Here is a 12320-nt window from a genome sequence, read left to right on the forward strand (position 1 = left end):
TGGGCATGAGGAAACACTGAAGATCACAGTTGAAAATGTAGATTGTGGTGTGGGACTTAAAATGCAAACCACCAAAAATACTGAGCCGGTCTGCCTAGGGCTGGCATCTGCGCAGGGGTTCACTACATGTTCTGTCGCCCCTTATTCTCTTGAAGGCCTGTGATTCTAAAAATTTCAAACGTCCCCTACAACCTAATGCAGAGTTATTACAATCTAAACCAGGGATGCCACAAGTTCCATGGCCAATATGTTCAGTAGTCAACCGAACTCTGCTTGAAAGCTGCAACCACCTCCGAGCCAAATACCCCGTTTGTCTGCCTGTCCACTGGCCATTCAAACAGCTACCGAAAAGCTTCTGCTAACCAACCCAAGAGGGTGGGCAACCTTTAGGGGGGCAGGAAGAGGGAGTGGCAGACATGCCCCAGCGAGTATTCCTCATGAGGGCCAGAGGCTCTGGGTGGGGAGGACAGGTAGTCTTCCTGCTAGCCAACCAGCTACAGGAGAGGGCAGGAGAAAGACAGAAAGACAACCTAGGTGTTGTTAAAACCTTCCCACTCTTGAGCCTGTCCAGGTATCTCGGGGAAGGTTCTGGTGGATGTGTTGATAGATGCTCACAGGGGTATAATGCCATAGAGTGCAGACTGGAAGCTGTCATTTTATCCAGGTGAACGGATCTCTGTGGTCCTGAAATCAGTTGTAATTCCAGGGCCCATTCCGCACCAGGATCAATGTGGCAAATTGATCACGGAAAGAAAAATGCAATTTAAAATAGTGGAATTCGTCATTATGCATACCTGCCTTTGTAGTGGAATCCAGTTGCGTTTCTATCGTTTCCCACAGGTTTCCGGTCTCGGCAAATATCGCTAGAAAGGAAGCGATATTACCGAGCTGTGTCCCACCCCTGGCCGTCAATCAAACGAGCAGCCAATGGGCGGCCGTTATCATGCTCCCAAAAAGCCCCTTTCCCTTTAAGGCAGGTTAAAAAAAAACCAACACGTTGCAACGAATCTGCATTGATTTGTTGCAACGGAGAGACCCATCTAGCTGGCAGGTGGCGTGTGAGCTGCCATTTCATCGTTGCCACGCTCCCCCCAAGTGAAAAAAAATCTCCCCCCACCCGTGCACGGGTGCGATTTTTGGCCGAAAATAAAGGGAACCAGCAAACGAGACTGTGTGGTGCTTGGTGACTTAAAACAGCTCTGTGGAGGGACTGCAGCCGGGGAAGCCTCGCTGGGTGAATGAAGGCTCGCCGGTTCGTTGCTCTCTGCTCACTCCGAGAAGATCAGAGGAGAGAGCCAGGGGGAGGGACGTTGCTGAAACTGCAACAATGGTAACGCACAGAGCTTTTTCGCTAGTGTTGCAGATTGGTTGCAAGAGTGTAGCGCTTTCCAGAGGGTGAATCCACTTTTTGGGATTTCCTTGAAAGCGCTACAACAAAGCGCTTCTAGTGGGACTGTTTCAGGAGTGTGGCAGATTGTGTACGACGTTGTGCATAACTGCATTTTAGTAGTGCTTACAATTTGCCACACTCCTGCTACAATGAATCTGTGCGGAATGGGCCCAGGAGTTCTCAAGGCCCTGCCAGGAGAGTAAAAATGAAGACCAGTCAGCCAAAGAATCATAGAATCATAGAGTTGGAAGGGGCCATACAGGCCATCTAGTCCAACCCCCTGCTCAACGCAGGATCAGCCCTAAGCATCCTAAAGCATCCAAGAAAAGTGTGTATCCAACCTTTGCTTGAAGACTTCCAGTGAGGGGGAGCTCACCACCTCCTTAGGAAGCCTATTCCACTGCTGAACTACTCTGACTGTGAAAAACTTTTTCCTGATATCTAGCCTATATCGTTGTACTTGAAGTTTAAACCCATTACTGTGTTTTGATGTGATGCCTCTGTTGATACAGCCCAAAATGGCATTTACCTTTTTTACCGCTGCATCACACTGCCTGCTCATGTTTAGTTTACAATCCACAAGTACTCCAAGGTCTCATTCACACAATGTGTTACCTAGAAGCGTATCCCCCATTCAGTAGGCATGCTTTTCATTTTTCTGACCCAGATGGAGAACTTTACACTTATCTTTATTAAATTGCATCTTGTTCTCATTTGCCCATTTTTTCATTGTGTTCAGATCTCGTTGAACTCTGTCTCTATCTTCCGGAGTATTTGCCTGTCCTCCCAATTTGGTGTCATCTGCAAACTTGATGAGTAGTCCCTCCAACTCCTCATCTAGATCATTAATAAATATGTTAAAAAGTACCGGACCGAGCACCGAGCCCTGAGGTACCCCGCTACTCACCTCTCTCCAGTCTGATTAAACACCATTGACAACAACTCTTTGAGTGCGGTTCTCTAACCAATTCCCTATCCACCTAACTATCTGAAAATCCAGATTGCAGTCCTTCAACTTATCCATCAGAACATCATGGGGAACCTTGTCAAAAGCTTTACTAAAATCCAAGTAAATGACATCAACCGAATTTCCCCGATCCTGCAAACCTGTTACTTGGTCAAAAAAGGAAACCAGGTTGGTCTGGTAGGACCTGTTGGAGACAAATCCATGCTGACTTCTTTGGATCACCAAATTGTCCTCCAGATGTTTGCAGATCGCTCCCTTTAATATCTGCTCCATTATCTTCCCCACAACAGAGGTCAGACTCACTGGTCTGTAGTTTCCCGGGTCATCCTTCCTCCCTTTTTTGAAGATCGGAATAACGTTTGCTCTCTTCCAGTCCTCCGGGACATCTCCAGTCCTTAAAGAGGTTCCGAAGATGATGGACAAGGGCTGTGCAAGTTCTCTGGAAAGTGCTTTGAACACTCGCAGGTGCATTTCATCCGGACCAGGGGATTTGAACTCATCCAGTGCAGCTAAATGCCTCTGAAAACCTCTCTATCCATGTTAACCTGCCACCCAGACACTATCCTTTGGCTACAGCCATGTCTAGATGTGCCTAAACACTTTGACCTGTGGGAAAAAACAGATGTAAATTAGGCACTAAGCCTTTCTGCTTTTTCTGCATCCTCAGTTAGAGTTTGTCCATCCGCACCCAACAGTGGGCCTATTGCCTCCTTTACTTTACGTTTGCTCCTCAGATAACTGAAAAATCTTTTCTTGTTACAATGGGCTTCCCTGGCCAATCTTAGCTCACTCTCAGCTTTGGCCTTTCTGATGATTGATCTACAGTGCCTAGTAACCTGTAGGTACTCTTCTTTAGAGCTCTGTCCTTCCCTCCATTTCCTGAACATTTTCCTTTTCTTTCTTAGTTCCTCTTGAAGTTCTCTGTTCATCCATATAGGCTTCTTAGAGCTCCTGCAGTGTTTTCGTCTTTCTGGGATAGTCATTGATTGAGCATGCAATAGCTCTTCTTTGAGTAGCGCCCACCCTTCACATGCTCCCTTCCCTTCCAGCATTCTCGTCCATGGTATGACACTCATCTCTGAGTTTATTAAAGTTTGCCCTACGAAAATCCAACATCCGCGTCTGGCTACAAGCTTCCTTGGCTAGGTAAAGGTAAAGGTATCCCCTGTGCAAGCACCGAGTCATGTCTGACCCTTGGGGTGACGCCCTCTAGCGTTTTCTTGGCAGACTCAATACGGGGTGGTTTGCCAGTGCCTTCCCCAGTCATTACTGTTTACCCCCCAGCAAGCTGGGTACTCATTTTACCGACCTCGGAAGGATGGAAGGCTGAGTCAACCTTGAGCCGGCTGCTGGGATTGGCTACCCATCTCAAAAGGAATTCTATGAGGACATGGTCACTTCCCCCTAGGGTCCCCACCTCCTTCAACTCATCCACCAACTCTTGCCTGTTGGTCAGCATTAAGTCCAGTATGGCTGAACCTCTTGTGGGTTCATCTACCATTTGACAAATGAAATTGTCAGCCAGGCAGGTCAGAAACTTTCATGACTGAGGACGCTTTGCAGAGTTTGTTTCCCAGCACACATCTGGGAAATTGAAGTCACCCATGATGACAAGGTCCTGCCGCTTGACTATTTTCTCAAGCTGCTCACAAAGTGCAGCATCCACATCCTCTCATTGGTCAGGCGGTCGGTAGCAGACACCAACCACCACCCTGTTTGTTTTCCTCTCTCTTATTTTCACCCAGATGCTTTCCACTGTAGATATGCTCTCCTTCACTAGAATTTCCTGACAGGTAAGCCCTTTCCTCACATACAGTGCCACTCCTCCACCTCTTCAATCTATTCTGTTTTCTCTGAACAGTTCATATCCATCTACCATTACATTGCAGTCATGAGAATCATTCCGCCAAGTTTCTGTGATGCCTACTAGATCATACCTTTCCATCAGCATGAGAAGTTCCAGCTCTTCCTTTTTATTGCCCATGCTTCGGGCGTTAGTATAAAGACATCTGAATCCTTTTACTTTTGGTTCCCTATGAGCTGGCCTTGCCGGTTGGGCTGCCCCCGATTGTTCTCCTTCCTTACACTCCCTATGTTGATCGTCTCCTTACCCTTGTGGCTTTAGTTTAAAGCTCTCCTGATGAATCTCCCCAAGTTCCTGCCAAACACATTCTTCCCCAGTTTCGATAAGTGCAGTCCATCAGGTGCTAGTAGGCCTTCCTCAAGAAAGCCTATCCCATGGTCCCAGAAACCAAATCTCTCCTGCCGGCACCAACTACGCAGCCAGTGATTCACCTCCATTATCTTCCTCTCCCGACGCATTCCTCTTCCCTTGACAGGCAAGATTGAAGAGAATACCACTTGTGCCCCCATTTGCTTGAGCTTCCTCCCCAGATCTTGATAGTCTTTTTTAATAGGAGCGATGGTATTCAGGGACATGTCATTCGTTCCCACATGGACCATCACAAATGGGTAGCGATCCGTAGGTTTATTTGGGAAGTGATCATGAGTTTGTGAAGTGAATTACCTGTTGTGGATAAGGAATTCCTTTGCATTGTCAATTTGTGTTGAGAGGAAAGCCCAAGAACCTTCAGGACGCAAGGGCTGGACCTGTTTCTCTACATGGACCTTGACGTTATCTTACCATTCGTAGCCTTGTGGGCTGTTTTTGAAAATGAAAAATGCTCCTCAGACACTTCTCTGGTAGGCAGGGGGAAGCTGTGCTTTCCCAAGGAGAAAAGAGTCTGTCTTGTGTTGCAGGGGTGGATCCACGCAAGCAGTGTGTTTGCAAGGGTTATCAGGGGATCTGCCAAGCCAAGTGTTACTTCCCAGGCTGGGGGCAGAGCAATGACTGCAATGGCATTAGCTGTGCTTCTGAATGCACAACATCAAGGCAGTTGTGGAGAAACACCACAGTGCATTGTGCATTAGGTAGGGGTGCCAGCTTCCAGGTGGGACCTGGAGATCCCCCAGAATTACAGCTCATCTCCATACAGAGACCAGTCTCCCTGGAGAAAATGGATGTTTTGGGGGGTGGGCATTGTGTCCCACTGAGCCCGCAGCCCAGGCTCCATCCCCAAATCTCCTGGAGCTTCCCAACCAGGATCTGGCAACCCTACCCCTCCCCTCATTCCCTGCCAGGGGCCAGAAGGGACTTGGCAAACCTGGCAGTCCATGATGATTCTGAGCCACTGTGTGAAGGCTTTATCCCCTCTCCAAGGGCCAGACGGAGAGCTAGATGCCAGTTTTGTCATTTGCAATTTCAAGGAATCCTTCAGGTATTGCTCTGACCTGAATAAGCAACACCTTTGGATGCCTTCCATGAGGCAACTGGTCCCAACTGGAAGGAAGACTCTTCATTACACATATCTCACAAATAAATCAACCTCAAGCCTCAAGAAGAATTATTGTTGTTTATTTGCTTCTAAATTTATGTTGGTTTCATCCAGCCGGCAAAGGCAAACTTGAAGGGGTTTCACAAATATGCTCTAAAACAGTGGTCCCCAACCTTTTTATCACCGGGGACCACTCAACGCCTTTGACTGAGGCCCGGTGGGGGGGGGGTAGTTTACTCCTCTACTCTCAACCACTGCCCTAACGCTCTCTGATCGCTATGGTAATGTTTAAACATCCCTTCAAAATAAGATACAGACACGCCACAACAAGGAACATAAGGAACATTTTATTTTCATGGAAATTTTAACTCATGACAATGACAAATCAATGGGAATCCTGAGGTTGTTTCTCTGCAACGAGAGAGTCCCCTCTGGGAGTGATGGGAGACAATGACACCGAAGTGTGTTGTAAAGGGCCGGGGGGGGGATGAAGTAAAGGGCCGGGGGGGGGGGGAGAAGGCGTCCTTCGGGGCCCACCTCCAATTAGTCAAAGGACCACATGTGGTCTGCGGCCCACAAGTTGGGAATTGCTACTCTAAAACATTTTCTTCTCTGCCAAGGGCCAGCAACATGTGCTGCGCATGGCAGAAAACGATTCTGGCAAAGTTTCCTAGACCACCATAAGAGCAGAAGGCCTATGCATACCTGCCCTGCAGAGATGGACATATTTAAGAATTCTGCTAAGAAAAGTAGCATTTTGCAACATGTTTGTAGCATGGGAATTAAATTTGTGTACTGAATGCAATCTGTAAAGAGCTCTGCCAGACACTGGCCCCCATGGCTTTCTCGCTCGACTCTTGGGCTGGTTTTGAGTTTCACCTCTTGTGACTAGCTCTACTTCCACTGCATTTCCCATATCACAGTTCCTCAATAGAGGGGGTGATGCAGAGGCAGGAACTTTTGAGAAATAAACAAGAGGATCTTGAGGACTAGCAGCACAGAAGGTTTTTGCTAATCTTCTCTGTATCATTCCAATTTTAGTATATGTGCTGTGAACACAAGCACAAGATTTTTGCTTAGCAGGGGCTCATCCAGTTACATTTTTGGTGCCCATTGAGACTCTGATGGGTGACGTGTTGCTTCAGTCACAAGAATCACATGTGTACTTGTTTCATTTCATTTATTTTAAATGCTTTTGCTCATATTTTGTGTGGGTTGATTCTAATGGCTGTTGAGATGAAATTTCAAGCTGTACATTTTATTTTGTTAGTCACCTTGGTGGCCATATGAGGGCATAATTGCATGGTTAAAATGTTAAATAAAAATAAATAAGTAAAATATCTAACTACGCTGAATGTATATTATTATTGTTGTTATTATTGTTGTTATTGTTGTTGTTATTGTTGTTGTTGTTGTTAGTAGTATTGTTATTATTAAATTTATTACCTGCCACTCTCGAGAAAGCCAGCTCGTGGCGGGTTACAAAATAAAACAGTATAAACTCCTAAAATCCCTATTTGCTCTAGAACCAACAATTAAACTACGAACAACAACCGGTGGCAACCAACCCCCCCCCCCACCTTGCTGGAAAAATCAGGGAGAGGATGACTACAACCGAGGACCTATGGTGGGCTACTCCTCCTTTGGGGGAGGCCCGTAGATCTTTAGACTAAAAAACAAAATCCTGCTGTGTTGGGTGGTAATAAGGCAGTCTCCTATCCCTGAATATTTTATTATAAGAGTTTCAGAATATAAATTGAGATTTAAAGTTTCTTGAAATTTTGAAACAAGGAATGGCAGGGGGATAGAAATGTGGAGAAAAATTAAAATATATGCAATACTTTCTTAGCTATACTTTGGTACCTGACAAATTCATTTTACTTGTTTAACTGGTTTAGTCTTGTAAAATGCCTCATTTCAAATTTAGTTAGCCATGCATATCAAATTATAACATTTGGCATATTAGTGGAATTTAAAAGTATAAATCACTGAACTTCCTACAAGAATAATTATACTTCAAAGAGAATTGTAAACTGCAGCACTCAATGCTACCTTTAGCACAGGGATTTTAGGTTTTTTGTGTTTGTTTGTTTTTTGTCATCTGAACGTAGGAAACAATCCAACAGAAAAGTATTATTGGACAGAAATGGTCTCAGGAAAACTAGCCACAAAGATACATCCCAAGTTAAACTTTATAACACTGAAGTTTGATCTCTAGCAGCGTATTCTGCATATTGTAGTATGTAAACTGTAGATAAAATCAATCACATTTAAACAATATACATATTTTTGGAAATAAGTTGAACATATATACAGCATACATTTAAGCAATGCTGCCCAGTCTTTGGATACTTAAATCCAGTGACTAGAACTGTGAATAGACAAGGCAAATCTTCTGTATAAAAACCTGAAATGGGCCTCAGGTATGCTGGAAAATGTAAAATCTTAAAAAAAAAAAAAAAAAAACATTAGAAGGCTTTAAAAATCTGAAAATAACAAAACGAGCATCTGTGGCTTTAAACAAGAGATCCCTTCAGTAGGTATTGCTAGGCAACCACACTGTTCCAAGCTGGGTTTATGTGCCGAAAAGGTCATGGGGGGGAGGCTGTTTGGCCTTTGAGGAGGACTTGGCCTGGCTCTGGTTGCCAGCTGCAAGTGAGGAAATTCCTGTATATTTTGTGGCGGAGCCTGAGGAGAGCCTGGCTTGGGGAGGAGACAGGCCTCAGCTGGCATGGCAGACAGTCCATCCTCCAAAGCAGCCATATTTTCTGGGGAGACGCTGGAAACCCGACACCTGGAAGCAACCTGGGTGACTTGATACCACTCCGTTCATGTGATCAAGGCCTGGCTTTTTGGGACTGTTCAACAGCAGCCACCCTATGAGCATGAGTGCGAAGGAGCACTTAGAGCTTCAGAGTATGGTCTGGGACCACCCAGGTTTGCATCCCTGCCTTGCTGTGGGAGAGGACTGTGGGATTTTGGGCCAGTCACAGTCTTGCAGCCTAACCCACTGCAGAGGGTTGTGAGGAGAAAAATGTCAGCTACCTTGGTCCTTGCTGCCAAGAAAGATAGCGTATGAATGAAGTCAATAAAGAATAAATATAGGTGAAGATGGGAAGCAGATAGAAGGGCTGGTTGGTTGGTGAATGAGTGAGAAGGCGAGAGTGAGGCAGGGAAAAGAGAGAGGATAAGGGAGCTATCCAAGGAAAGGAAAGAGGAAAGAGTACAGGGAGGAGGATGCAGGGGGGAGTGAGGGGTCACCCCACAAGTCCTTGAGGGTTTCCTACCTGGTCCAGTGGCCAGCAAAGTGGGCTACAATTTCCTTAGCTGGGGGCTGTCAAGGGAGGGAAAAGAGGAAAGGGTTAAGACAGAAGGAGCCGATAAAGGTAGGTTAGCTGCTGGGTAAGAAAGAGAGGCAGTGGCCAATCCCAGGAAATTCTTAGAGACTCGGGGGGGGGGGCTTTCAGGAAACGGAAAGAAGAAATAGTGGGGAAGGGGGAAATGAGGGGTGTTTCCGCACAATGACCAATGTTGCCAATTGGTCCCACAAAGCAGAAACGCTATTTTAAATAGTGGAATCTGGGCGTTCTGCATACCTGCCTTTGTAGTGGAATCCAGCAGCGTTTCATTCGTTCCCCACAGGGTTCCGGTCTCGCAGGAATCGCTAGAAAGGAAGCGATTTTTTCTGTGCTTGGTCCCACCCCTGGCCGTCAATCAAATGAACAGCCAATGGGTGGTTGTTATCATGCTCTGGGAAAGCCCCTTTCCCTTTAAGAAAAAAAAAAAACACGTTGCAATGAATCTGCGTTAATTCATTGCAACAGAGAGACCCATCTAGCTGGCTGCTGACATGTGAGCTAGCGATTCATCGTTGCCACGCTCCCCCGAGTGAAAAGAAAAATCCCCCCCCCCTGAATGGGCGTGATTTTCGGCCGAAAATAAATGGAACTGTGTTGTGCTTGGGGACTTAGGGGAGCTTTAAAGCACTTCTGTGGAGGGACTGTAGCCGGAGAAGCCTCGCTGGGTGAATGAAGGTTCGCCAGTTCATTGAAGAGAGAGCCAGGGGGAGGGACTTTGCTGGAACTGCAACAATGGGAACACACAGGTCTTTTTCGCTAGGGTTGCAGATTGTTTGCAAGAGTGTAGCGCTTTTCGGAGGGTGAATCCACTTTTCTCGATTTCCCTTTAAGTGCTACAACGAATCACATTTAGCGGGACTGTTTCAGGAGTGTGGCAGATTGTGTGTGACGTCTTGCGGAACTGCAAATTAGTAGTGCTTACAATTTGCAAGCCTTTTGCAACATTGAAGTCATGCGGAATGGACCTAAGTGTCCACATTTCATTCTTGATCAGAGATTCAATGTCTTCTTCTGCAGCTTTTCATTTCCATTTTTCTGCTTCTTTGCCAGGCATCCTTTCTACCCATGTGGAAGGCTCGGGTATAGCTTCTGACTTTACTAGATAAGAACAATTCTCCAGTGGTACTCCTTTGTTTGATCTGGTTGATTTTCTGACACCCTTATAAGGCTCTGTAACCCTTTCTGGTTCTTGAGGTTCTACTGTTGTGTCTTCTGCATTGTCGATTGTACTCAGAAACACTGTTTCTGGTTGTGGTGCTTTATCCTTCTCTGTAGATGTAGATACACTGATGTCCATTGTCTTCATACTTGTGTACTCATCCATGTACACCACATTGCAGATCTTGTCTGTGTCTATTTGTGGGTCAAGGATTCTGTATCCTTTGGCCTTCTTCTGCATGAAGGTCCATCTTGTCCAGCTTTTCTTTAGGAATGTAGGCCATACGCGGTCAGGGCCCAGTGTACCTGAGGGACCGCCTCCCCGCCTATGCCCCCAAAAGAGCTCTGCGCTCTACTGCCTCCAATCAGCTAAGGATCCCTGGCCCTAAAGAAGTCCGCCTGGTCTCGACCAGGGCCAGAGCATTCTCTGTTCTGGCCCCCACCTGGTGGAATGAGCTCCCAGAGGAGATCAGGGCCCTGACGGAGCTTAAACAGTTCCGCAGGGCCTGCAAAAAGGAGCTCCTCCACCAGGCATTTGGCCGAGACCAGACGTAATCAATCAGCGACCAAGGGCCCCTGCTCCCCCCCCCCTCAGAATCCCATCAATAAGCCCTGGACCTGTTTGTATTACTATATTGTTTACTGTTATACTGTGTTGTTATTTGGTTACAATTATTAGTTATCAGTTATACATGTTCTACAGACTGTTTTATGTATTGTTTTCTGTTATAATGTAAACCGCCCTGAGCCTCCGGGGAGGGCGGTATAGAAGTATGATTAAATAAATAAATAAATAAATAAATAAATAAATAAATAAATAAATAAATAAATAAATAAATAAATAAATGCCTTTGATCCAAACACCTCTAGATGATTTACACTGGGCTTGTGCCCATACCATGGTTTGTATGGTGTACTAATAGCACATTTGGTAGGTAATCTGTTCTGCCGGTAGGTAGTAGTATTGATTGCTTCTCCCCAATAATTTTCAAGTAGCTCTGCTTCAAGGAGCGTGCATTTGCACATTTCAGTGCGAGAACTAATTGTGACTCATTAGGATGCAATTGCTTTTCAAACATTCTGTTCTTATACACTTCTTCCAATAGGCTCAAGACTTCATTGAGGGTTTGAGTTCCCTTTGACTCAGTTTGAAATACTATATATTGATATGAATGCAAGAATCATAGAATCATAGAATCATACATAGAGTTGGAAGGGGCCATACAGGCCATCTAGTCCAACCCCCTGCTCAACGCAGGATCAGCCCAAAGCATCCTAAAGCATCCAAGAAAAGTGTGTATCCAACCTTTGCTTGAAGACTGCCAGTGAGGGGGTGCTCACCACCCCTTAGGCAGCCTATTCCACTGCTGAACTACTCTGACTGTGAATTTTTTTTCCTGATATCTAGCCTATATCGTTGTAGTTTAAACCCATTACTGCGTGTCCTCTCCTCTGCAGCCAGCAGAAACAGCATCCTGCCCTCCTCCAAGTGACAACCTTTGAAATACTTAAAGAGGGCTATCATGTCCCCTCTCAACCTCCTTTTCTCCAGGCTGAACATTCCCAAGTCCCTCAACCTATCTTCACAGGGCTTGGTCCCTTGGCCCCAGATCATCTTCGTCGCTCTCCTCTGTACCCTTTCAATTTTATCTACGTCCTTCTTGAAGTGAGGCCTCCAGAACTGCACACAGTACTCCAGGTGTGGTCTGACCAGTGCCGTATACAACGGGACTATGACATCTTGTGATTTTCATGTGATGCCCCTGTTGATACAGCCCAAAATGGCATTTGCCTTTTTTACTGCTGCATCACACTGCCTGCTCATGTTTAGTTTACAATCCACAAGTACCCCAAGGTCTCGTTCACACACAGTGCTACCTAGAAGCGTATCCCCCATCCAGTAGGCATGCTTTTCATTTTTCTGACCCAGATGCAGAACTTTACACTTATCTTTATTAAATTGCATCTTGCCAGTCCTCCCAATTTGGTGTCATCTGCAAACTTGATGAGTAGTCCCTCCACCCCCTCATCTAGATCATTAATAAATATGTTAAAAAGTACCGGGCCGAGCACCGAGCCCTGAGGTACCCCATTACTCACCTCCCTCCAGT

The 12320-nt window shown here is 45.8% G+C and overlaps 1 pseudogene; it reads right to left on the reverse strand.

Annotated features, from left to right (window-relative positions):
• Positions 1-6658: 6658 nt before the first annotated feature.
• Positions 6659-6757, reverse strand: LOC143823279 (U6 spliceosomal RNA; annotated as a pseudogene).
• Between the last annotated feature and the right edge of the window lie 5563 nt (positions 6758-12320).

Source organism: Paroedura picta, chromosome 13, assembly GCF_049243985.1.
Source record: "Paroedura picta isolate Pp20150507F chromosome 13, Ppicta_v3.0, whole genome shotgun sequence".
NCBI lineage: Eukaryota > Metazoa > Chordata > Lepidosauria > Squamata > Gekkonidae > Paroedura > Paroedura picta.